At 36.2% G+C, this 12,858-nt stretch overlaps 1 non-coding gene across 1 annotated transcript; it reads right to left on the reverse strand.

Moving 5' to 3' along the window:
• Positions 1-11,398: 11,398 nt before the first annotated feature.
• TRNAI-AAU (transfer RNA isoleucine (anticodon AAU)) lies at positions 11,399-11,472 on the reverse strand. The gene has a single exon. It is a non-coding gene; the product is annotated as a tRNA-Ile (tRNA).
• Between the last annotated feature and the right edge of the window lie 1,386 nt (positions 11,473-12,858).

Raw genomic sequence — 12,858 nt, forward strand, 5'->3', positions numbered from 1 at the left:
GCATGGGCCCAAGATACTTCCTTGAGGCACACCACTTCTACAGATTTTCTTTCTGGAGAATATGTTTCCTATTTTAACCTGAAAGCTTCTGCTTTTAAGGCAAGAACAAATAAGTGATAGAATTTACGAGGAGCTTTACTTGGTGAAGCTTAGGACCTAAATGCCAGACCTTGTCAAAGGTCTTTCCCGTATCTAAGAAGCATCCAGAAATAGTATTTTTCTTAGTGAAGGCTTCAGCTATGAATTCGGTAACATTAATTACCTGATCAACTGTACTGTGACCTAATCTCAATCCATATTGCCCAGAGTTGAGTAGGTTATGTTTTTCAACATGGCTGACAAGGCATTTTTGAGGCACTTTCGAAATTATGCTGTCTTAAATAGTTTTCCCTGGCTGCTGAGAAATCTCTGTACCTCATGACAATCTAACCTGAGAACACATACAACGCTAGAACGAGCTTTTCATAGTTTTGGACCCTGCTTTTTCAGTTATCAATACGCACCAAACTGCCCGCGGTTGTTCGATTCTTCCAATTCGCTGCACATTTGGCGACTTTTTGCCATACCCAGAAAGCGTACTTAAATAGCATTTTTTTAATGCGATGAAGTTGCTTTGAATCTATATATACGATTAATAAATCGATATAAATTACAGTATGTATAGTTTGTGTCAATTGCATTCACTATTAAAAAAATAAAAATATTAAGAAGTTTGTTATTGTTTTTAAATCCCTCAGCATAACAATTGCTTTTTTCTTCTTCCAGTCAGTGAGTGGTTGAGCGTTCAATTGCTTTTCTAAGAGAGATCGGGGTTGCTGGAATTTGCAGTTTCACCAAAAATGCCGATAAAGGGTATAGCTTCCTATTGATCATCTGACGTGATATTAATAAATTTTCAAGTAAGAAGCTAGATATAACATAATATATCGTTTCATATATTTTTTCTTTCCGTTCTCTTTTGCTCAACAGTATTTACATTTCATATTGTAATTTTTGCAATACGACTTCTTGGAATGGTAGAGCTACATTCTATGACGAACGTATACACTTTCTACTCTATCCAGTTTTCTCAACTTTGGCTGACAAGCACTAGAGTATCTTCCACTTCTCGAAATTACTGGAAGGCATATGAGGTCCGGATAAAGTTACAGTTATATATGGGATCAATTATATTCATTCAGTTATTATGTCCATACAGGGAACGGATCCAGATATCTCCAAATCGTCGCCAAGTGTGGCGATTTTTGGAAGATTCACGTCAGAATTGGCAAGAAAATTAGTCGCCAAAACCATCCCGGCTTGGCGATATCTCGCCAATTTAGCGAGATAGTCATTTACTCAATGATAAATAGACTTGCAGCTGTATTCTTATTTTTCCGGCAGAGGATCTCTTTCAAGCATTTCACGTTACATTATACAAAGAATACTATAATTTCACTAAAATTATTTACATACGTAAAAAATACGCAAGATACGAATTTGATTTGTGTGGCGTTGCCTGGGACACAGCCTTTGAATATTTATCCTATTAATTTTAATAGTTTGATATATATATATGTAATGTACCAGCTTTTGTCAGGAATAAATAGATAGTTGAAAAATCATAAATGTAGTCGTAGCTTAAATTATCAGACGATAAGTTTAAAAAACAGGATCCATTTATTATTCGTCAGGAGAAATAGCAGTTACAAAAATCAGATATCCGAAGTAAATAAAAAAGAACTACTAATAATATTTTGTATGAAGTTTACTGCATCGTGACATTTAAGAAAAAGCCCCCGATATTCTTTTGCGAGGCCTTTTGTAGCCTCTGGAAAGGCGGAGCTTCCAAGAAATGACGTCAGCGTAGTCAGCCAATCCAGTTCGCTTTAAATATTTCCAGAACATTCTATAACTGTACTTATAGAAAAGGCGGGAAAAACAACTTGACTACGAGGCTGTGGATTTAATTCCAAATACTTTCAAATAAGAGAAATAAAAATAAAAAGAACATACAGTTAGAATTTTAAGTGTATTCTTGACTATGGAATTTTATTATCATATATATATATATATATATATTAAACTTTCAAGGAACCTAAACGGAACTATAAAAACGGGAATAACATATATATTTCCACTAATCATTTAGAGTTTATGACTTGCAGTGTTTAATAGAATTTTAATATTTGTTCTATAATTATGATTCTTTTTAAATAACATGCCAAACAGCTAGAGTGATATTATCTTCATTGAGTTGAAAATATCCCTCTTCGTTTCGCATCCCGTTAATAAGAGATTAAAAGCAGCTTTGATATTCGAGATACAACTAAGAATTTTTTAAGTTTTTGTTATCTGATAACAAAGCAAGCCACTTTTCTCTATTCCACCAGAAACAACAAAGTCGGAATGACTTAGAAGAGAAGTTGAAATTGGTTGAAAGGTACATTTCCTTAACCTAATTAACCGTTCACGTCAGGTATTAAAACTGCAAGCGTCAGCATTCTAATTCCACGGGCTTTTCTCTGCCTCCATCCTTTTGTTGCGAGGCACCCCGGCAAACCCTTTCTTGAAGGTGAGGAATAATAACAGACCTCTAAAAGAACTCCATAGAAATTGCTTTTCCATTGGATTTCTGTGTACTTATCGTTCCGATCGTTGTTCAATTAGTGGAGATAACAAGACGAACGCGGGAATTTTATTTATATAAAAGAAAGATGGGAAGATAGAGAGAGAGAGAGAGAGAGATCTTGAAATTAATTCCAGAGAAATAAGATGAATCAAGTAAAAAGGCCGCTGTGGATGCGGAACTTAAAAATTTGTAAGAAACATCAGAGCTTACTGCTAATAAATAATTGCATCCCTTAAAACCGGATGTATAAATCATTCCAGGAAAGCGATAATGAAGCATTTTACCTTCAGATAAGGAATTTTCGTCTTTCACTAATTGAAGCGTAAATCATAGAAGCCTGCACATGGAGACCGCTCCCGAAACAAAAATTGGGAAAAGCTTCGCCGGCCCTTTTCCCGAAGAGTAATTTAAAGTAATTTTTCTTTTTTGAGCCTTTCCTCTTGCACTTATTTATTTTTCTGGCCTCTTTTCCTAACCTTTTGTAGCAGCATCGTTGAGTTATTGCGAAATGCAGAAGGGTTTAGCCATTTGTTTTTTTAGTTTTCCTTATCATATTATTAATTTCTTTTGTTTTTATTGTTGTTGCCATTTCTGCTTATATTAATAAAAGCCCGCTTGTAGGCAGGCTCACGTGGCTGGCTGGTATTATAGAAATGAAATTCAAAATGCGCCTGAAAAGCCATAACCCGCAGGCTGTTCCCATTTTATTTCGTTCACGAGCGCGTCTCTTAAAACCGTTTAAGGGTCTTAATTACCAAGCAAATGAATGCGCTAGTGAATGCGAAAACGGTGTACAGGCTTTGTCGAAACGAAAATTTACAGAATGATAAAAGTGTGTGCGCGGGCCTTTTATTGCAACCGCTCTTTTGGGAGAAAGAGTGTCTGAATCGCAACCGGCAATTTAAGTCCGAATTTGTTAACGACTGTTTAGTTTAAGAGAGTTCGAGTGACACTTAAGAGAGCACGTTGTCGGAATCCAGGATACTTAAATGAAAGGGAGATGAATTAGGATTGCGTTTCCTCCATGCAAAAAAAGCGAGTTCTCTGTTTAGAGCTCAGCTCTTTCATCGTAACTCTTGTATATACGTTAATTGCGAATTTCATAATTTATAAATAATTGTGTCAGGTTGATTGCGATATAATCTACCGAAATAATTAAATCTAAGGCGGATATTTTTAAGATAAAAATTATGATTTAGATATTCTGTGATGACATTTTTTCAAGAATAAATGTAACAACGTACATAGATGGTGAATACCGTATATTCCGGCGTTATAACGCGCACTTTTAATACAAAAAAATAGGCCCAAAATGGACGGGTGAGCGTTATATACCGGATATAAAAATGATAACTTAAAAATAAGGAAAAAATTAGATTTTTTTACATTCACCAAAATGCTGCTTATTTAAAATAAACGGAATGCCTTATGAAACTAATCCTTTTCGGCACGCTACCTTTAAAGTTGGAGTTTTGATAAAAAAAAAAAGGTAGGCAATCTAATTAGGCCTAGAGGAATACACAAATAAAATTTTGTGAAGATAGCACTTATCATTTTAATTCTGTGGGTGTGCCCAAAGTGGCACACTGATTCAATAGAGCTTCGAAAAGAGTGCTAAAACGAGCATTGTTGTCAATGAACTGACCGATGAGATGCGAAGAAACAAAGAATACAGACTCTCAGTTGTCCTAGGTTATCGGTGAGCTCGGTCTGGGAACACCTAGGGTTCGCCGTTTGATTTAGGCAAGATTTCAAGGTAAACATTTAAAACTAATATAGAATAAGGAGATTAGCATACAACCAAAAAATAACATAGAAATTTCCTTTCAAACAATTCCTTTTATACCCTAAACAAATTTGAAAGATTTCTTTGAAAACTGAGGGTTTTAAAAAACTAAACATGGCTAAAATTTATGGACTGGTTTGTGTTGAGCTGCCATCTACTATAAGTAAAGAAGGTTTAGAGTCCTTTTTCATTCAAATTTTCTGTGCGTACAGAAGGAAATTTTTAGGTGTGTCTAGACCGGACACACTGTGCCGCAAAGAGTTAAACATCGGATAACATGAAGAGTTCGTCATGCTCGTCTTCCGTTATATCTTCAGTCTTATCATCAAATTTTTTTTCATCTTCTTCATCAATGTTATTTTGATTCATAAATAAATAATCATTACCCGTTCCGTCTTTCACCAACACCAAACACTTTTGCTGCAGCACAATTTCCATTTTCTTTCGCAAAATGAATGGCTTTGCGTTTGAAACCAGCAATGAGTTTGTTTCCTTTCGCGGGAACCATATTTACTACTAAAAGGAGCAGTAGATGAACTGTATTTCAACTCAAGCCTTCGATTTTCACTTCAAAATCTCAGCTTCAAATAACTCCAGAAAGAAAAAATCATCTAATTCTTAATTCCATGAATTCATTCAGGTTGAAAGTGCTGTATAATAACATTCTTTTGAACAGCTCCATTGAATATAATCCACCCTCTTTGCCTGAATATCTTCTTCCTCAAGCATTTAATCCACCCACATATTGTTCTCTTATCTCTTATCAGTGCGGTTCATCATTTTTCGAAAGGCTAGGTCAAATGTTCGAATAAGCGACCTCAACAGATAACAGCATTCATTGTACATGCATCTTTTAGGACTCTTCGTGAAGAATTGGGTGCGCGCTATATTGCAAATATACCTAAAAATTAAAAAAATGTTGCTTAAAATTGGTTACGGCCGAAAACATCGCTACAAAAACATCGCGGCCGAAAACGTCGCGGAGAAAACAATGCAAGGCGAAACCGTCGTGGTACAAAACATCGTGGGAGAAAATAAAGCAAAGAGAAAGCATTGCAGTTCTAAAACATAGTGGAACAAAATAGCGTCGTCGAAAATAAAGCGGTTCGAAAACTTTGCAGTTTAAAAACGTCGTCGTCGAAAATATCGTGGTAAAAAATGAAGTACCTACAAATCATCACATGACGATAACATCGCAGACATGCGTTTTTCAGGCTTTAATAATTGTAAATGGATATTCGCAGAATGATTTGTGAGCGCAAGATGAAAAGAAGGATAATTTTTACTTTTATATTTTTTCTCAAGGAAGTCATGTGGTGTACACATCAGATTTTTCTCAAAGATATAAGTATACGAATCTACTTAATCAACAAATATATAGTAGTGAAAAATTAACTGTTAATATTCTAGAGATATTTAGAAAACATATAGCATATAGCTAAAAACGGAATTTTGATTGTTGGCAGCATGGGTACTCGCAGATGAGGAAGCACTGAGTGGGAGTTCCAGACCTTATAAATGAGAAAAGCCTGCTTCTCATTTATAAGGAAACATTGAGTTCATAAACTATCGAACTCGAACTCTAGACACCGACCTCTCTCCAGACCTACTATTCTTTCTAAGACAGGAAGAACAAGATTAACATTTTTTGAGTTAGTATCATTGAATATTAAAAATGAGTATGTTAACCGAGAGCAAAAAAAACATTTAAAGCAATAATTAGAATTGTTTATACATTGAGCTTTTTCGAAGGATCCTGTTTTTATTTTATTACACAGATTCTACCATTCATTTAAGGCAATTCATGTCAAAAGTACCATTCAAACCGTAATAAGACGAAGATTAAGAGTCTACCAGAGTCCTCAATCAATGACATGCTAGATAATTACGTCATCCTAACTGACAGGTTATCGGAACAGCGCTTCGTACCATTTACTGAGACAAGAGAACACCCGGCGTCATTTCTGTATCGTATTCGACCAATTAAACCTAGCGTTCTGGTCCTGTCTGCAGACGCACGAATTGCGTCTTCATTAATGCAGGAGTGCTGTGACGCATTGTTCTGGGTAACCGATGAGCCGAGTTCTGACATTTTGCGGAAATATTCCTAAACGTATGCTCTCAGGAAAGAAGAAAAAAAAGGGGGGATGTGGCTCGGTAATTAGGATTTTTTTTATCAGTGCACCTGCCTCAGCTGAGATTGCAATCATCTTTAAACACTAAATAAAAATACAGGGGTTGGACAAAAATATGGAAACACCTTTAAAAAACATGTTTCTTTGCATAATATGGTGTAGGAAACCCGTTGGCATCCAAAACAGCTTGCAGTCTTCTCGGAATGGATAAATACAGTTCCTGTATGTTTGCCAAGGGAATATTATACCATTCTTCCTGCAAAACGGTGGCAAGTTCAGATAACGATATTGGCGTGGATAACGAGAATGCACTTTCCGTTCCAATGTAGACCACAAAGGTTCGATAATATTCAGGTCTGGTGACTGTGGTGGCCAGGGAAGATGGGACAACTCATCCTCGTGCTCAGAAAACCAGTCCTGTACAGTGTGAACTGTGTGAACAGGGGCTTTGTCGTCTTGGAAGACACCATCACCATGGCGGAACAAAGTTTGTACCATGGGATGAACTTGATCGGCCAAAATGTTCACATAAGTCTTGGCAGTCATGTGCCCTGACACAGTTATCATGGGGCTAGCAGAGAACCACAATGTGGCTGCCCAAACCATAACAGAACCCCCGCCATGTTTCAATCTTGGCAACAAGCAGTCTGTATTATAGGCTTGAGATGGCGTTCTCCAGACGTAAACTCGGCCAGAAATGGGAAACAATGTGAAAGAAGACTCGTCAGACCATATTACTCGCTTCCACTGCTCCATAGTCCAGGCCTTTATGACTTAAACACCACCTTTTCCTGTTACGGGCATTAGCATCACTGATGAGTGGCTTCTCGATTGCAGCACGGCCAGCAATTCCCTGTTTATGAAGCTCCCTTCTAATTGTTTTGGTACTCACAGGGTTCGGTAACACAACATTCATTTCAGCAGTAACTTTTGCAATTGTGGTCTTCTTATTTTTCGTCACAATTGCCCTTAATGATCGTCTGTCACGATCACTCAGGACACACTTTCGTCCGCGCTGTGATTTAGCAGATGATGTTTTTCCGCTTTTCAAATATGCGGAATAAATCTTCGATACAGTACCTCTTGAAACACTAAACACCTCGGCTACCTTGCTTACGGAAGCACCTACCACACGTGCTCCAGCAATTCCCTGTTTATGAAGCTCCCTTCTAATTGTTTTGGTACTCACAGGGTTCGGTAACACAACATTCATTTCAGCAGTAACTTTTGCAATTGTGGTCTTCTTATTTTTCGTCACAATTGCCCTTAATGATCGTCTGTCACGATCACTCAGGACACACTTTCGTCCGCGCTGTGATTTAGCAGATGATGTTTTTCCGCTTTTCAAATATGCGGAATAAATCTTCGATACAGTACCTCTTGAAACACTAAACACCTCGGCTACCTTGCTTACGGAAGCACCTACCACACGTGCTCCAACAATTTGCCGACGTTCGAAGTCTGTTAACTCTGACATAATGCAATGACAACCTCACATAACAGTACTCCGACAACAACTGAACTGTTTAGCACATTTACGAAGTTGTATAGGTGGCATCAGTAGTCAAAAACGCGAGCGCCACCTACATATTTCATTAAAATCAATCTTTCTTTTCAAACATGCATTTCACAAGGTGTTTCCATATTTTTGTCCATCCACTGTACCACTGTTGAACTAAAAACTTCACATCTATTTCTCAGGAAATAAGATATTCCATTTGCGTAGCTAAAAGTAGCTATTCTATGTAAATCATATAGAACTTTTATATGATGATTCTAGCTTTCCCCAAGCTCTAGCTTCATAAGAAGTATACGTACTGTATATATCTATATCTCTCTCTATATATATATGTTACCGTGAAAGAACGAGATTGGAGAATGTCGACTTTCACCGGAGAATGTCAACATTCATCAAATACGTTGGCGAAAGATCGAATATTGCATTACATTCTTGTACATTCGGACCCTCACCGGTGTATGTTGACAATCACAGATATGCTCTGGTGTAGGTTGCAAAGAGAGGAGTATATGTGCATGCTGTCATTGCAAAAGGAAGTGTTCCACAAATAAATGCAGTTGTAAAAGCAAGGACCTCTTGTGCAATTCAAAGTGTAATAATAATTCAAGTTGTTGCAATAAATAAGATTGGAATAGCATAATTTATTAAGTTTTTAACTTCTATTATTTTCCTTTCTCATTTTGAATGTAATGTGTGTTTTAAGTTCTTATTTTAAGTCTCAAGTGCGTTTTTTCGAGAATGAATTACGGAGAAGAAAATATGATATTTTTATATGTTCAACATTCACCATTGGCACATGGTGAATGTCGACATTCACCGGTGTAAGTCAGAAATATTCTAGATTTCGGTGTTTGACCGTAACATATATATATATATGTAAAATATAAAAAATAGGCCGGCTTTGCTCTTTGCGAACCAGCAACCTTTAATTAATTTTCTGCAATTCAGGAACTTCCCCCTAGACCAGTACTTTCCAGAACATTCGAGATCATTACGTCACCGCTTCTATAAATAGAGAACTCGCGCCATTTTGCGTCAGAAGTTCCTCTCTCTGTCTGCTAGTAAGATCAATGCTGCTGCGCTTCTCATCTTTGTTCTCTTTGTTAGAGAATAGTTATGACATCAAAAGCCTAGATTTCATCGTATTTAGTTTGAAACACTATTTTAATATGTAGTTAGGAGAATTTCATTTAAAAGAAAGATTATCTGCTATTAGAATTGAATAAAGATGTGCAATTAAAAGCAAAATCCCCTGCTTCGTCATTCTGCTGCCTTAACACTCAACCACAGCAATGCCCGGACTTTGATGCCAAGCTTCGTCATTCATGTCCTCGACAGCTAAAATATCACATATATGTTATCAAATGTAACATACAAAATATGCAACTATGAATTATACATTAAATTAGCAATAGGTCTTAATTCTTCTTTATAATTTGGGTACTTACCCCCTCTACTCTAAAAATAGTAATAGCTTTTTAGAAACTAAGTCATATCTGAAAACTAAGTTTGCATTTTGTCATCTTAACCTTCTCTTAGAAAACCAGATTAAAGAAAATTTTTGGTATAAATACCACTGCAATCCAACTGCGCACTTTCTTCCTATGCTTGCTCAGGCTTAATAGGCTATGAATCCCGAATGCAATATCCGATTAAAATCAATAATATATGCCGCCCAACTGGTATAGTGGTTAACGTCGCTGACTGCCATGCCGAAGGGTTGGGATTTGAATCCCGGAGAAGGCATGGATGTTTGTAAATGTATTGTGTCTGTGCGGCATGGGGACACTCTAAATATACGGCGAGCCGAAAATCTCTCGAGAGGTTGAGGAGCCTTCCGCCCCGGGGTTGCTCTTCATCAAAACTGGGGGCGGAACTGAGCTAAATCGCACTTTCACCTGTAATGTGTTCAAGGGTGTTGCCAACGACAGGCGTATCTTGAGCTCCTCGCGTGGAATTTCGTGGCCTTGAGCTGACTATAGATCAGACAAGTGAGATTAGTCAACAACAACAACAATAATTAAGGTATAAATTTGACCAAAATAGCCTTGTATTAATGAATTTGACTACACTGTAAAATAAATCATTATTCAAGTCTTGAATAAAACATAGTGCGAAGCTCTAAAATGATCTTTTCTTGATTAGCAAACTTCTGTAAGTCAATTTCCTAATTAACTGCATGATGTCAAGAAGTGCATTACTGGGCTTTTAATGGATCGCTAATACCCCAGCAGGTGATTGAAAACTTAAAGTTTATGCGCCAAAAGCTATTAGCTGAACTCTAGAAATCGAGTCGTCCCGTCTTTGCGTGACGTGCGTTTTGTTGTTAATGGGATGGGTTGGTCTTTCATGACAATTCATAAACAGTTCCGCATGGTCACGGAAGGGGTTTCCTCACATGTTTCCTATTCTGTAATGAATTCTGATTCGGTTTTGATTTTGTTGGAGAAAGGTATTTGGTTTAATTGATTTCTGAATACGTTGTAGTAATACTGAGAATGACTTCGAAGGATGTGTTTTTAGTTTGTTTGTGTGCTTAAGACTTCCGCTGTAGCGGGAAAAGCTAAGCTGTTTTAAAAATTTCTGGCTCGGAGGTATCACTTGAATGATGTGCGATTATTTCAAACAACGGTAATTAAGAAAAAATTCCAATTTAAACAAAATTACTCCTTTTTAGAAAAATTATTGAAAACGTGAGGGTGATTTGGAAAAAAAAAAAAAAAAAAAAAAAGGAGGTGCTACGTTTTATTCAAAACTTGTTAGGGTAAAATGGTATGAAAAAAATAAAAAGGGTAAAAGGGTATGAAAGAAACTAAAGTTTTAAGTTAAAAAGATAAAATTCTATATCATAAATGTAAAAAAAAATTCTATATCATAAATATAAAAAAATTCTATATCATAAATATAAAAAAAAATTCTATATCATAAATATAAAAATAAATTTCAAATAATTTGAGATATGTTAACTACTTAGTACAAATAAAATTAAATTCTAACTTTATGGAATTAGTTAACGCCATTGTCCCAGACGGTATAGTGGTCACGGGTTCGAATCCCGGAAAAGATATGGATGTTCGTAAATGTGCAGTGTCGGTGCAACATGGCGGCCTTTAAACATGCGACGATTCGAAAGTCCTCTCTTGTGGATTGGTGGGAGAGGAGAGGGTTGAGAGACCCCTATATTCCCCCCCCGGGGTGCTCTCCCTCATAATTGGGGGATGTAAAATAGAAGTTCAACCTCTCTTCGGAGTAGACTCTAGCAACCATTGTTCTATGTAACGTAGACATGACAATGACAACTTAATGCCACAAAATAACATTTTATTTCACAAGGGGGGAAAAAGTGTTGGCCCGTGGGGGAATCGAACCCTCGACCTTCGCGTTATTAGCACGACGCTCTAACCAAGCGAGCTAACGGGCCTCTGGTTATGTTAATTCTAGCTATTATGAATCCCACATTCCAGTTAAATGAGAAAACTAAAAATGGAGATTTCACAAAGATGTAGGATTATATGTTATTTTAATAAATTTATACTTGAATAACATGTTTTTGATTTGCGACAAAATATAGATAGCAATATTTATTGACTGAAAACACATGATGATATAACAAATTAAGAACCAATTATTAAAGAAAGAAAGAATGTAAATCTGAAATAGGAGTTATAAGGTATTTATTTATTTTTTATAATGAGTTATTTTATGTGCGAAGTCTATACTGGTTATTCCCCATTTCGGTTTTCCTGCCAGAATGCCACTTATAGCTCGCATTAAAATGAAGTAAATTACTTTAAATGAGTATATTTAAATGAGGTAGAAAAAGATAGCATTTGGAATGAAGTTTAAGATTACTTTAATTTTTATTAACCACTTAAATCTAATTTTTAATCTGGCCGTTTTTTTTCTACCCTAAAAGGAAGTAATGTGCTTATAATAAGTCTCTCTGAACTGAGTCATTTTAAAACCAATCACTATCATGTGATTATTTATTATATAACGTTTATGACGCAAGCAGGATTTAGTCTAAGACACAATAACACGCACGCCGAACAAATACTAATTCAGAAGTCAGAATTGGGAAATGTTTCACATTCAAAAAAATCTTTCTGTTCTAGTTAACGATCCTAATTCCAATCCATCTTTGCTTCGGCCTTTAAAGAAATTATGTTTTAGTTCTGGTTTCTTCAACAGATGGCGCCACTTGCTTATTCTTGTCCAGGCTTTCTTATCTTATCTAATCATTATATCCTATCTCGTTCATTTGCGGTTTGCAGCTGAGGATGGTGGTTCGGTAAAACCATCGAAACTAGTCCTGTGAAAATTTTGAAAATATAAGGCTGATTTTTGTTGTTTGACTTCTGAATTAGGATTTAGTCTTTTAACACAGTGGTCTCAAACTGGCGTTCCGCGGGCCACATGCTGCCCCCCCCGAAATGATCTTATGTGCCCCGCGAATACATTTCAATGAAGAATTTGTTGCAAATATAGTGTTAAAATGATTTAAAGATTTTGATTATTTGGTGGTCGAGTTTGCAAAATTTTTATTACTACCAATAAACATTAATATGTTAATAAACATTTCATTCATTTACATGAATAACACATCAGAAAATTTACAAGTGGAGGATAAGCAATTTGCATTATGATAAAAGTCTTATTCAAAAACAAGATGCAGGTTTTTAGCCCGAAAGCCGAAGAGCATATTAATGTCGAAACGGCTTTTTGCGTTGAATCACTATAAACAAATGTCACCTTTAAATTTTTGGCACCAAATATTATCGCCCTGTATTATATTTAAAGAAATTAA

This window comes from Stegodyphus dumicola, chromosome 9 (assembly GCF_044657685.1).
Source record: "Stegodyphus dumicola isolate Sdum_Otavi_A_Nest chromosome 9, ASM4465768v1".
NCBI lineage: Eukaryota > Metazoa > Arthropoda > Arachnida > Araneae > Eresidae > Stegodyphus > Stegodyphus dumicola.